The sequence below is a fragment of the Hyaena hyaena genome, unplaced genomic scaffold (genome assembly GCF_003009895.1).
Source record: "Hyaena hyaena isolate Hyena2069 unplaced genomic scaffold, ASM300989v1 scaffold_47, whole genome shotgun sequence".
NCBI lineage: Eukaryota > Metazoa > Chordata > Mammalia > Carnivora > Hyaenidae > Hyaena > Hyaena hyaena.
The window spans coordinates 430,530-443,732 of NW_024080679.1; positions in this window are offsets into that span (position 1 = coordinate 430,530).

Here is a 13,203-nt window from a genome sequence, read left to right on the forward strand (position 1 = left end):
AACAAAGTTAAATAGGTGTATTTATCGTAGTACTTAGGGAATTTAACTTAGTCTACGCATTATGAAGGGAGAAAGATCACAGTATTCCAGCAGTTTCCACTTGCTTGGCTGCAGACCCTATCTTAAAGTCTCCCTTCCAACTGGTAAGCATACTTTATAAATGTCGTGTACTTTCACACTTAAAACCTCAACTTGTCACACTGTTTTGGGGTGTTATATGCTTAATTGAATCTGTTTTTCTGAGATTTTAACCCCTAGCATGGGAAAACTTTAAAATGTACTAGCAATTTGGGGTGCCTGGGTGGCTCAGTTGGTTAAGAATTCCAACTCTGGATTTCAGGTCAGGTCATGATTTCACGGGTTCATGAGTTCGAGCCCCGCGTTGGGCTTTGTGCTGGCAATGTGGAGCCTGCTTAGGATTCTCTCTCTCCTCTCTCTGCCCCTTCCCTGCTTGTGCTCTCTCTTTCAAAATAAATACACTTAAAAAGTGTACTAGAAATTCTACCTGCTTCTGTATAAATTATGCCTTTCATATTCTTTCATGTGGGACTCTTCAGTAGTACCACGTGGCCTCCAGTTCATCACAGATCATCAGACGGCCCTGATAGAATTTGGACTAAGTCTTTATGCCTTATAGTTTATAGCTTTACCAGAAAATTAAATTCATAGCAAATATTGGCTTCTTTTCTTGTGATTTGCCTACAGAAGGCAATTACTAGTTGAAGTTTTATGCCTTCCTTGGTTTTTCTGTTTTAGTTATTTCTCTTTTGCCCTGTTTTCTCTCTTCTCTACTCATGTCACTGCTCTCTCTCAGCCATGTTAGAACCTGGTGTGTGTACAAATAATGGATTTTCTTCATGAATTCATTCCCATCAGGTCTTCTGTGCAGTGTAGATACAATGTGAGCTTGTGGTGCTCAGCTGTGCCCATGTCTGCTTGGGCCTTCTCTCCTCTGGGGTAAATTTGCCTCCATTGCCAACCATGAATCTTTGACAGGAGCCAAATGGTTTTTTATGACTCTTCCCTCACCATAGTTGACAAATTTAGAGGTGCACATCTGACCCAATCTGGGCCAATCTGGGTCCTTCGCAAGATTTTCAAGCTAGAAAGGAGAGAAAATTTCTAAGATGCCAAGTTCAGGAGCTATTGATGGTTAGGTTGGCTTGAAATACTCTAGATACTAATAGGAGACCTTCCATCATGTGCTCATCTGACAAAAAGAGGGATTATTTTTACTGTGATTGCTAAGGATAGTGCGTAAGGACGAGCCCAAAGCTCCACTTAAAATGTTGATCTTTGTGTATTCTTTTGACCTTACACTTTCTAGATCGGAAGTCAGTGGGACAGAAAGTTTCCGTGATGCTCTTCACAGGCTTCTCTGGCTCTGCCCTCTGCTGCCCAACTTCCCCTTGTTCCAGCCATCCTGTAACCCTTCCCATTCATTTCCAAAAAGACTTTGTCTGTATCTCCTGTGACTTGCATCCAAGAGCGTTAATTGTGCATGCCTTGAATGTGTTTGTAAATGTATCTCTTCAGTGTTTAGTCCAATTTCTAATTATGGCTTTTTAAAAACTTATAAAATTTACAAAGTGCCAGGCACTGTTTAAATCATTTACAAATACTAAACTATTTAATCCTCATAACAACCCTGTGAAGTAGATATAATGATACCATTTTACAGATGGGAAAACTGAAACACAGGGTGACTTATATAAAGATCCCACAAGTAGTGTAAGACTGGTTGGCTTTGCTTTTACATTTTAAACAGGCAGCTGCTGCCAAAACATCGTATCCCGGAATCTGCATGGGAGCATTTGTAGATTTTTGCTTCTGAAAGCAAAGTCACTGGATCCAAGCAGGTGATCCCAAAACTGGACTCTGCAGTTGTGTGTGTGTGTAATCAAGTGTAAACAGCACAATTAAGAAAACACACTTTTGAAGTTACCTACATGAATGTGATTGGCCTGTGGGATGCTTGCACCAGATTCTTAACATCTGAGGCATATGCCAGCTGTCTTCCAAATGGTATATAAAGCAAAAGGAGCAAGTTTCTTCAGTTTTATTTAATTAGCATTAAAATAAGAAAGGAAATATTTGCTATTTTCAAGCACTTGAAGTTTTGTAAAGACCTGAAAGTCCAGAGCATGCTTAGTGTAGTGGGTCGAATTGTGGCCGCTGGAAAGGTTATGTCCACACCCTAACCCTTAGGTGCTGTGAATGTGACCTTATTTAGAGAAATGGTCACTGCAGGTATAATTAAGGATTTTGAGATGAAATCACCCTGGATTACCGGGGTGGGGATGGGGGGCAAAAATCCAATAACAAGTACCCTTGTGAGAGAAGAAATGACCTGAATGAAGATAGACGCAGTGATGTGGCCACAAAGCAAGAAAGGCCAAGAGTCACCAGAAGCTGGGAAAAGCCAGGACGGATCTTCCCTTCGGGCTTTCAGAAGGAGGATGGCCCTCCCAGCCACCTTGATTTACAACTTCTGGCTTCCAGAACTATGAGAGAATAAATTTTCGTTGTTTTAAGCCACCCAGTTGGTGATAATTGGTTATGGCATCCCTAGGAAATGAATCTATATGTGGAATTAAGCTTTACAGAATCAGACTGAATCACAACACTTACATGGCCAACTCATAAAATTTACTGGATCACGAGTTTGAGGACCACAGTTCACCCTAAAACGTGGTTATAAAGATATCAGCACAGAAACCTAAAGGTGGAGTTAATTACTCTTTAATGTCAAGATTGCTGATGATTTTTGCTGGAACATTTCAGCCATATTTTTCTGGAAGTAGTGAAGAGATCCTTAGACTTTCTATTTCCCTTCAATATTTTTGGTATTTATGCATCTGGATTCAGTTGAAACCAGAAAGTTGAAAGCTTGTCATAAATCTGGTCGTCTTTCAAGCCTTTGCCCTTGGGCTTACTTGAGAAGAGCCTTCACCCTCCTTAACGCCGTGGCATCCATGACCTAATCCAGAATGCAGGAGGGAGTTTTCCCACAGAAGCCCTGTGCACAAATCCTCGCCATCTTGATCCAGATTTGGTGTGAACTAGACCTGCCACCGCAGGCCCCATGACAGGGCCTGGCACCATCATAGGAACAGTCCCTGGACCTCAGAATGGAGCCTTCAAGTGGTGTTTCCTTTGTTAAGCTACGAGTTATGTGTAATGTCAACTGACATTCCGGTTTATAAGATCTTATGTCAGTGTGATGGCTGGAGCTGCTGTTCTTAATGCTTCTGGGGCCTCAGAGCCTGCCACACTCAGTGGGGCCTGAGATGGGAGAGAAACGAGGTGAGAGGGCCCATTAGCCATCCCCTGGATCTCTGCATTGGAGAACCTGTGTGGTCCGAGGTTTACTGGTTCCTTTATTTTATGTGGGGGGGCTGCTCCTCCATGAGGTGGACAGAGCTGGTGCGGCCTGGTTGGCGTTACGAGTTTGGCCTAGTGCAGTGAGACTTTGATGCACACTGCAGATGCATGTGATCCTGTTGTGCCCGATTTGCGAGTCCCCAGAGACCACCAAGGAGCCGACACTGATGCAAGTACAAAAGGGTCTTTATTACAAGCTCGAGCAGGGGCTCACCCGCCTACCAGTGTAGTGGCAGCAAGGTGAAGCCCAGAACAAGAGTGAGCAGGGTTTTTATGGGGTAAGGGACGGGGGTGTTACAGTGTACACGTTGTACATATGACATCATTACATAAGCTCCAATTACAATTGTACAGCACCCAAGGTAATAGTTTTGACTATTCAGTATCTGTGAGGTGTCCGTTACTTTTGGCAGGGACCCAATCATGACCTTTGAGTATCTTTTGAAAGTGACTAATTATGAGGTGAGCTCAAAGGGCCTACCTGGGGTTTAGGCAAGTGGTGAGTAATGGGTTAATTTGTCTGCAGTTCCCAGCCTTGACTCAGACCACAGAAATGTTTAGCTGATCTGAGAGCGGTCCGAGGGTGGCTTTAGCCTTGAACAATCTGAGGCTTTTTCTGGAACTGGGGCTACATGTAGCCCAAGGTTGCTCTGAATGGAGGCCTTAATCTCAAAATGACGTTACTTAGGCTCTTCAACCCCAGTAGCTGCATTAGATGCAGTTCTGTCAAAGGCTAGTCAGTGTCTCCTGGAGAGAACTGTCTGCTCCCTCTCCTCATTTCTGGTGACCCAACTCCCAGCCATTACTGTTGCTTTTCTGATTGGCAATTGGAGGTTCTGGCCTTCCTCCTGAATAGATCCTGGGTTGTAGTGGTCACCAGTACTAAATACTAAATTCAGCTTTTTCAGATTGAGCCAGTTCACCTGACTGTCAACAGAGCAAAAGTGCTCTCCTTCAAGACAGAAAAGGTTTTCTTCCTTTCATGCATCCATCTGCCTGACCATTCTTCCATTCACTCCAGCACCCCTGGATCTCCCTACCAAAAGCTTTCCTTGAGTCCTTGTATGTCAGCTCTGAGGTTGGGTGAAGGAACCCGAGATGGTTAAAATCCAAAACTGACTTTACAATCCCGTTCTCAGGCTTTGCAGGTGGACGGAAAAGCTAGCAGAAGTAAGATTTAAAAAAAAAAAGAGGGAAGGATCAAAGGTGTTCTCTGGATCGGTTTACCCAGGAAGGCAGAAAAAATGAAAAGTGGTATAAAGCCATCAGAAACATGGAACAAATCTGGGGCACCTGGGTGGCTGGGTTGGTCAAGCTTCCAATTCTTAATTTCAGTTCAAGCCATGATCTTAGCGTTGATGAGATCGAGCCCCATGTTGAGCTCTGCATTGACAGTTCAGAGCCTGACTGGGATTCTCTCTCTCCCCCTCTCTTTCTGCACCTCCCCTGTCCATATGTGTGCTTTCTCTCTCTCTTTGTCTTTCAAAATAAATAAACAAACATAAAAAGAAAGAAAGAAACATGAAACAGATCTTCCACCAATGCCTCTTACTGCCCCCTTCCTGTCTCAATCAGAATCGTGTTACTGCCTGGGAGAGCTCCAGGGAGGAAGATGTAGAAGGCTCATGGTAATGACTCACCAAAGTTACCAGCAACCTCCACATGGCCGCATCACTGGCTTGCCCAAGTCTGTGTCGTGTTTGAATTTTCCATAGTTTTTGCTCGTGGCCACCATTTTACAGCCTTACAGTGTCTGTGCTACATTTCACACGGAGACACGATGGTGCTCATCTCCTGATTCTACACACAAACACGCTGAATTGCTTTCAGCGAATCAGGGTGATGTTGCTATTTACAAAGACGATTTTTCCTTTTTCCCTCTGACAGCAACTTCCTTCCTAGTGAGGCAAACCTCAGACCTTGGCTTTGTTAGATCCATATTCTAAGGAGCTAAGAAAACAGAATTGGGCGGTTGCTATGCGAGGAACAGTAACACGTCTTGCTTGGAAAACTCTAGCAATCTTGATCTACACGAAAATGTAGATCATTTTCGAAATGGCACTTTGTTCAGAGTTGTTATCCTTTACTGCCCAGTGCTTTTCAGTTTGAATAATTAGAATCACAGTACGGACAAGACGGAGTAGAAACTTGCTCCTAAAAGTTTAAGCAGAAAATTCCCGAAAATTTGCCAAGAAGACTACTTTTGCCAGTTACTGCCACCTAAACTGTGGCATTTCCTTCAACTAAAATGTTTTCAAAGCCTTTTAATTTCTTCTGTTTCTTTTTAGAGTAGATGGTCGAAATGGCCCAAGCCTGTCAAGATGGTTTGACTTGTTTCAGAATTGCTGACACCTTGGAAAGATGGGTAGATGGCTCCAGATAAAGTCAGTGGGGTCCACCTGTTACACTGCTGCTCTTGCAGGCTTTTGCTATAACCAGTGGGCAAGGAAAGACCTCCCCTAGGAGGGTCAGGTATACAAAGGCCTGAAACACCTTTCAACTGTCAGGCATTCTTTTTTTTTTTTTTTTTTTTTCTGAGAGAGAGAGAAAGAGAGAGAGCGCGCAAGCGAGCATGAGCAAGTCAGAGAGAGAGGGAGACACAGAATCTGAAACAGGCTCCAGGCTCTGAGCTGGCTGTCAGCACAGAGCCCGACACGGGGCTCGAACCCACAAACCATGAGATCATGACCTGAGCCGAAGTCGGATGCTTATCCAACTGAGCCACCCAGGCGCCCCAACTGTCAGGTATTCTTATCCTTGTCATCACTGTTACGAGGGACAGCAGGGGAGAGAGTTGGATGTGACTTTGCCGAGATCTGTCTGTGGATCGTAGAATCCAGTGCCAGCAACAGCCCGGCTGCAGGAGAGCACAGTTTCAGCAAGGATATTAGAATTTAATATGTGCTGTTGTGGAGGCGAAAGTGCATTTAAATAAAAATAAGTGTTTATCATCTTGGTGTCTTTTTAAAAGCTCATCCCTCAGGGGACAGCTCCTTCCCAAACCACCCCGATTTGCACATTGGCTGTTGTTCCAGTTTCACACTTGGTCTGTGATGACAAGTGTCACCTCCTCCCTTCTCTGGCAACTTGTGATGTGTCCGTCAGGTCCCCAGAGCAGATCCACTCTGGGGTGTCTTTTCACAGGATGGCACTGGAGGGAAGCATGTGCGTACATTGTGAAGAAATACCAGACATCATACTTTACGTTATGGTTATTACCCAAGACATTTTTAAAGTAGATCACTCTCCAGTTTGAAAGGTTTGGCTTTTTTAAGGGGGCCTGCAGGCTGCTATTTTTCTTGGCTCTTCTGCCTGTATCAGAATAATTTGTCTTTGGTTAGTTCTTGGGGCGGCGGAGTCTGTACTAAACAGACACAGAATGAGACTTTTCACTTGCTTTTGAAATTCAGGGGGAGCTAAGTGTATGCTGTTCTTTAGAGTTTATAATCCTTCAGCTGCCCAGATCTTTTGATTTTCTGCCTACTTTTTATTTTTTGAGAAAGATAGTGAGTGGGGGAGGGGCAGAGAAAGAGGGGGAGACCGAGAATCCTAAGCAGGCTCTGCACTATCAGAAGAGAGCCCGATGCGGGGCTCAAATTCACAAACCGTGAGATCGTGACCTGAGCTGAAACCAAGAGTGGGTGCTGATTTTCTGCGTACTTTTAAGTAATCTCTTGAAAAGGGATAAAATAGCATTAAATTATATTCTGTCATTTACATCTCAATATTCACATTTCTGGAACTGAGAATACTATTTTGAACATGTCCCAGACCTATGTAGGCTCCAGTATTTGCTCAGTCCTGCAGCATCTTGGATCAGCCTCATGGAGTCTTGTCCTACGATGAGTAGCCTGCTATTTAGCCAGAGACTCCAGGGGACCCCTCTCTGTAGATATCTGGGACTCTCCCTGCATGGCTACCTTCTCTATTTACCTTGCCCTGCACTTTCAGACTGTCTTACTAGTCCAAACTTCCAATGTCTTTCTCTTCAGCTCAGCAAGAGCACTGCACTCTGTTTGGCTTCTTCCTTGTGCATAGTCTAGAAAGCGCCTGCAGAAAGGGTATCACAGGACTCATCTCTTAGGGATCACAGACTTGTGCTGCCTTTTAACTAACTTCTGAAAACTGTAATTCCACATATTTTGTCTAGTGACATAGTTGTTTATGTAGAAGAGCTAGTCCAGTACCAGTTAATCGGCCATGGATAGAAGCAGAAGCCCAAGTGCACTGTAATGAGGAATTTCCTTTAGAAAGGCAGGTCAGGGAGGGTTCCCTAAGGAACAGATAGATGATGAAGAGGGTATCAAGTTGTGGAGCCGTGGGTCGCCTGGCTTCCTGAAGGGGGGACTTCTTTTGCCTCCTAACTGGTTCCTCTGAGATGAAGGGGGAAAAAGGAGCTATTTCGATAAATTTAAAGACAATTTGCTTTGTTTTTGGCTTTCAGCAAAATCATGAAGTTGAATGTGTCTAGAGCTAGTGTCCGGTAAGGTCCCCTAGCTGTTCACAGTCAGGATGAGATATTTTTTTAAACTATGTGTTCTGTTAGTCCAAAAAGTAAAAACTTTAATGTGCTTAGTGAAACGTCTTGAAGGAACATTCAAATTTGAAAATGATGTTCATCTCTGGCAAAAAGGAGACTTAAGCCCTCCAAACACTAAATACTCCAGTTAGCGCCAGGCTCTCCCTTTGTGTCAAGAGGGGAGTTGACTGGGTTCAGGGATTCACTGTGCCCACTATGACTGCCACTCTGGGCCAGGTCCTTGACTCCTCTGGGCTCTGTGTGTGTGTGTGTGTGTGTGTGTGTGTGTGTGTGTGTTTTCTTCTATAAATCAAGGGGTTAGACTAGCTTCTTTCTGGCTTTAAGACAATGAGGAGAGGCTTTTATTCCATATACCTGGTTTCAGAATCAGTCTGGCAGCTGTGGATTTGAACCTTGGAGCTTCCTCTGGAACCCTAGTTTTCTCACCTTAAATATTGCATTAATGTTGAGGTTATTATGAGGACAAGTGAGAGCAAGCAATGAACGTAGCCCGGGGAACAACATGGAAGTCTGTGGTAGGCCACACAAAAAAAGAACTTTCTAGAATAATGGGTGGTAAGTAAGCATTATATGGCCTGTGGGTACCGCGTTGGTAGTTCTGCAAGTTCAGGCTGATGTGCAGCCTTAGTGAATGTAAGGCTTAAATAAGAAGGAATAATTCCGAGCACTTAAAAAGTAAAAGAGGCAATGATTTTTACATGTGTATGGATCAAATGGAATTGTTTCACCGAACATGTACACAAGCGATTCCCTTAGGGCTAGGAAACGCAGCCAACAGCTGTTTCTATTTTGGTCTTGGGCCTGCTCTCCCTCTCTGCCAGCCTCCTAGCTTCACCAGCTGGAGGGCCTCCTGGGGACTTTGTTAAGCTTCCTTTCCTAGGGGAAGTAGGTGCCCACTTAGCTTTCTCTGTATGTTCTCAGAGATTCCTCTGTTCTTGACTTCCCGTCCTAATGCCCATCACATGGAGTCCCAGATGGCTCAGGGCTGGTCCCTTGAGTTTTGAGCTATTGTCAAAGGCTCAGGCTGCTTTTCTCTCATGGGGGGAAAGGAATCAATAGGAGAAAACAGGTAAACTCTTGGACCAGACTCTGTTGTTTGCTGCTGACCCAGTATCAATTATCTTTCCCTTTTTTACTAAGTCAACCTCACGTTTGATCAGGGTGGCCTGATAAGACAAAGACTTCCCCTTTGCGGTTAGGCGAAATAGCCTGGCCGAGCAGATGGACTACCAAGTTGCCTGATGAGGCTTTGGGGAACGCTCCTGATAAAGGGGTTGACTCAATAGTCACCGCCTGGAGGTGGAGGACTTTTCTTACAAATGGGGTGCTAAAGGCCACGCTTGGTGTGAAAGTGAAGGAGCAGAGCTAGAAGCAGGGCAGGTTACTGGTAGCACCACGGGGCCCGCCAGACGAGCCCTGGATGGCCACGCCTGGATTCCTTCTTCTATGACAATAATAAAACCCTTGCTTTATTTAAGCCACTGATCAGTTGGTTTTTCTGTTATTTTCAGTATAGCTTAAGTCATTCTCCTATAAGTGTGAAACTGGGATAAATATTTGTTTCTGTCCATGATAAAGAAGTGATAAACTCTTTGGCATAGGAGGTATGTAAGCAAAGGCTCTGATGGTCATTATGCACGGATGCCTGAGGGAGTCCTCCAGGAAGTTGGGAGTAGAATTTGTCAGAAAAGCAGAATGTTAACCCATAAAGAAAATCATTTGAGGGGTGCCTGGCTGGCTTAGTTCATAGAGCATTCAACTCTCGATCTCGGGATTGTGAGTTCAAGCCCCACACTGGGTGTAGAGAGTACTCAAAAATAAATCAAAAATTAAAAAAAAAAATCATTTGAGATAAAGGTGGCTTCTGGTACCTCAAAGTGAGATTCTAATTACTGTGACATAAAATTTCTTTATTATTTGAGCACTTAAGGAAGCTACAGTTGATGTATGTGACATATTTCTGCTTCCCACATTTTTTCAGATCCATGAAGATTTAAAAAGAAACTTGTAAAAAAAAAATCTGCCAATTTAGATTGGCAGAGAATTGTCATGCAGGGATTGTTTCAGGGCACCTGGGTGGCTCAGTGAGTTAAGTGTCTGGCTCTTGATTTTGGCTCAGGTCACGATCTCAGGGTTCATGGGCTAGAGCCCCATGGTGGGCTCTGTGCTGGCAACCTGAAGCCTGCTTGGAATTCCCTAGCCCCCTCCATCATTGCCCTTCTCCTGCTCACACGTGCACTTGCTCTCTCTCTCTCAAAATAAATGAACTTAAAGAGATGGATTGTTTCATGTCTACTCTTACGGGACTTCTAATTAGTCACAACAAGTTCAAGACATGTTTATCTTGATTTCTTCTTGGAACATCACTAAAATTAAAGAAATAAAAATATAGAAACCCACAAAAACAAAGAGAGGATAAGAGGTGAGAGAGGCAGGCAAGAGAAGTTGAGAAGTTTTTACAGAAGATGGAGAATGGATGAACGAGAAGGGAAATTAGTGGAGGAGAAAAACATAAAAATTAGTGCCTGCAACCTATGGCTAACATACTTAATAGTGAACTATGATAAGCTTCCTGCCTATGATTGGGAAGGAGACCAGCATGCCTGATACTGACTTTTCTACTTCTATTCAACATTGTATTAGAAGTACAATGAAACTTAAAATAATACCATTTACAATAGTAACTCAAAACATCAGATACCGAGGAACAAACTTGTTAGCAGTTTTTTTAATTGTTTTATAAAAACTATATAATATCATTAAAAGAAATTAAGAATATTGAAATAACAGGAAGGAATTACCATGTCTGTGGTTTGGAAGAGAGAAGAAAGAGACAATGTCATAAAATTGTAGTTCTTCCCAAATTAATTTATAGGTTCAGTGCAATTCCAATCAAAATCCCAGCAGGTCATGTTGTGGAAATTGGCAAGCTGATTCTAAACTTACATGGAAATGCAAAGGGTCAGCAGTAGTGTGAAACTGGCAGATTTATTCTAAAATCACAATTACTATGATGTTGGTACAAGATGAATCAATAAAGTAGTAGAAAATAATATTTAGGAATAGACTCACATATATAAGGAGTCTGAGAGCAGTGAGAGAAAGGCAATTTTTCAATATAAATGGTGTTGTGTCAATTGGGTATCCATATGGGAATAAAGTGTATCTTGACTCATACTTCAAATCATATTTAAAAAGGCGGTTCCAAGTACATTGTATGGAAAGGAAAGTCACAATGCTAGAAGATATGATAGGCACAAAAGTCATTAATTATATGAGAAAATATTGATGTTTTGGATTTACATTGAAATTAAGAACTTCTACGGGCACCTGTCTAGCTCAGCTGGTAAAACATGTAACTCTTGATCCCCAAGTTGTGAGTTCAAGCCCCACGTGGAGTGTAAAGTTTACTTAAAATAAATAAAAAAATAAAATCTTTTTTTTTTAATTATGAACTTCTGTTCATAAAAAGACTCCATTATGTTTGTCAAAAGGGAAGCTAAAGCGTCAAAAAAGATACTTGCAATACATGCAATTGGCCGAGGGCTTATATCAAGAACATACCGTTTCTTCAACTCCACCATGAAAGGGCACAGCTAGTTAACAAGACACTCGCTGATGTTAAATAACTTCTTCAAAGACAGCGAGGTACAGTAGTCTCCCTTAGTCTGCAGTTCCGGGCTTCCGGTGGTCTCCGTTTCCGGGACAACCACCACCGGAAGCAGGTGATCGGCCTCTGCCGCAGCGTCAGAAGGCGTCAGAACGGAGACGCTAAGTCTCGCGTGACTTCATTCTCCTCACTCATCTTTCTGGCGGCTGTTTTATCATTTCACGTTGTCACAGGAAGAAGAAAGGTGAGTACAGACGACCTTGAACAACACGGGGTGGGGTGGGTCAGAGGTGCCCCAACTCGCAGTCAAATCTCCACATGTAACTTTTGACCCCCCAAAATTTAACTCCTAATAGACTTGCTGAGCGGAAGCCTTGCCGAGAACACAGTTGGTTAACACATATTTTGTACGTTATATACATTATATACTGTATTGTATTAAGCAAGCAAGCTAGAGAAAAGGAAATGTTAAATCATAAGGAGAGAATACATGGACAGTATTGCACTGTATTTATAAAAAATAAAATCCGCATATAAGTTTGACCCGTAAGTTCAAACGTGTGTTTCTCTTTTTTCTTTTTTTCTTAATGTTTATTTCTTCTTGAGAGAGAGAGAGAGAGAGCACGTGGGGCAGGGGCAGAGACAGAGGGAGACACAGAATCTGAAGCAGGCTCCAGGCTCTGAGCTGTCAGCACAGAGCCTGAGCGGGCCTGGGACTCACAAACCATGAAATCATGACCTGAAGTCAGTTGCTCAACCGACTGATCTACCCAGGTGCCCCTAAACCTGTGTTTTTCAAGGGTCAACTGTGCAGTGAGATATTTTGAGACGGACTTTCATTACAGTAACTTTTATTACAGTATGTTATAATTGTTTTATTTTATTATTAATTGCTGTTAATCTTTTACTGTACCTAATTTATAAATTAGATTTTATCCCAGGTTATACGTTTAGGAAAAAAATGTGATACCTAAAGGGTTGGGTACTCTCTGTCGTTTCAGGGATCCTGGGGTCCTTGGAAACGACCCCTTATGTATAAGGGGGGACTACTGTAGCAGTGTTTCAAAGCAGAGGCTCTAGACTAAGGTCATCTGAGTTCAAATCCTCCCTGTGCCTTTTATTAGCCTGTTGCTTGGCTGCAAATTTCATAACCTCAGGGGCTTCAGGGTCCTGCTAATAATAGTACCCGCATCTTCAGGCTGTTGTGAGGCTTAAATGAGCCAATATAAACAAAGCTCTGACAATAATAACTGGCCATGTGTGCTACCTACAGCAATGCTTATCACAATCACCAAGGATTAAGCCTTTGTCTTCATCCAAAACTCATCTCTTGCCATTTACACTCTGTGGCCTTCAGGAAATGTTTGCTGCTCAGCCTTCAAGTCACTAAAACCTTGATTAATGTGCTGTTCAACCATAACTCTTATCAAACTTTGAATAGTTATATGATTTATTATAACATACTCATTAAGAAGTATTAGAGTAATACAGAGATGATGAAGAAGTACTCACCTTTATTTAATACTGCATGCCAGACACTGGTCTAAGCACCTAACACACTATTTCCCCTTTAATGGCTACATGAAGTCTTCTAAGTAGAAATTAGTATTAAACTCATTTTATTTTATATATTTTTAAGTTTAATTTTGAGAGAGTGAGCACGGGTAGG